The 1,680-nt window shown below is 40.1% G+C and overlaps 1 non-coding gene across 1 annotated transcript; it reads right to left on the bottom strand.

Moving 5' to 3' along the window:
• Nucleotides 1–1,113: 1,113 nt before the first annotated feature.
• LOC140837523 (small nucleolar RNA R71) lies at nt 1,114–1,219 on the bottom strand. Its single transcript, XR_012119354.1, has one exon. It is a non-coding gene; the product is annotated as a small nucleolar RNA R71 (small nucleolar RNA).
• Between the last annotated feature and the right edge of the window lie 461 nt (nt 1,220–1,680).

Raw genomic sequence — 1,680 nt, 5'->3', positions numbered from 1 at the left:
TCTTGATAAATAATTAAAGACATTTAATTACTTCATTGAGTGAATTAGTTTGGCATAGCTCGAGAGAGTGTGTTCAATTGAATAGGAAATCCTGTCGGAAGCGTAGAACACAATCGAACGAATTAATTAATTAATAAGGGGTAGGTGAACCAGAATTCCCAACAAATTCTTTTATCATTTGAAATTTAATCCATTGATTTGGCATTCATATTTCATCATTTAATCTTTGAGCTTGTTTATTTAAATTTTCTTGAATTTTATTAGTCATAAAACAAACAATCAAATTTCGTCGCTAAAGTTTTAATAACTAAAATAATAATTGTTCAACACAGTCTTCAGTGGAACGATACTCGTACTCACGTACACTATATTATAACTTGACATCGTGCACTTGCGATTTATTTTGAGCATACAAAATCATATTTTTTATTGGGGATTTTACTGTGCAAGTTTTGCTCGATCAAGTTTTTGGCGCCGTTGCCGGGGACTGTTAATCTACAATTAAATTTTTAGTTATTTTCTTTAGTGTATTTTATTTTTATTGAGCTAACACTCCATATTTTATTCCAGGTATCTTGTCTAGTGCATGCCAAAGTCACTTGACGTGGAGCTTGAGTTCGACCCTGAAATTGAAAGAACTTTTCGCATGAGAAGACAGCAGCAAAGACTGAAGGAACTGATGGAGAGACACGAGCAAGAGCATGAGGAGGAGCGCCGTGAAGAGAGACATATTGAGATACCGCGCCGCATACCAATGTTAGAGTATGCCCAGCCTTCGTTGGATGGTGCACGCCCTAGCATTGTGAGACCTATTGTGCGGGCAAATCACTTTGAAATCAAGCCAGCTATAATCCAGATGATTCAGAACACAGTCCAATTCGGAGGAACTGCTGTGGACGATCCAAACACACATCGCGGATTTTCTTGAGATTTGCGATACATTTAAATTTAATGGAGTTTCTGATGATGCTGTTAGACTGCGTTTATTTCCTTTCTCTTTGCGTGATAATGCTAAAGCTTGGTTGAATTGTTTACCTGTAGGTTCGATCACTACATGGGAGGACATGGCGAAAGCGTTTCTTATCAAATACTTCCCTCCATCAAAAACCATGAAGCTGCGAGCAGACATTACAACATTTGCTCAATTCGATCAAGAATCTTTATATGAGGCATGGGAACGCTTCAAGGACCTACTACGAAGATGCCCACATCATGAGTTACCACTTGGGTTAGTCGTTCAAACATTTTATTACGGTTTGCTTACTCCTAACCGTACTATGATAGATGCTGCTGCGTGTGGGAACCTTTTGAGGAAGACTGCGGAAGAAGGATATGAGTTGTTGGAGGAGATGGCTGCTAGCAGCTATCATCCTCAATCTGACAGGAACAACCAGCGGAGAAGTGCCGGAGTTCACCAGGTAACTGATTTTTCTGTTATTACTGCACAACTTGACGCTTTAAACAGGAAAATAGACGGCTTGAACGTGGGTGGCACAGCTATGCGTCTTCAAGAGATATTCTGTGAGAAGTGTGGAGGGGAACACTATGTGAAAGACTGTCAAGATGGAAATCCCTTCTATGTGCAAGATGAGACACCGGTGAATCAAGTGGGAGTCCAAAACCGCCCAAGGAATGACCGTTACTCGGACACATATAATCTTGGGTGGAGGCAACATCCCA

This window comes from Primulina eburnea, chromosome 7, assembly GCF_022965805.1.
Source record: "Primulina eburnea isolate SZY01 chromosome 7, ASM2296580v1, whole genome shotgun sequence".
Classification (NCBI taxonomy): Eukaryota; Viridiplantae; Streptophyta; class Magnoliopsida; order Lamiales; family Gesneriaceae; genus Primulina; species Primulina eburnea.
Note: the sequence above shows the minus strand (reverse complement) of the source record. Positions and strands in the feature narration are given on the sequence as shown.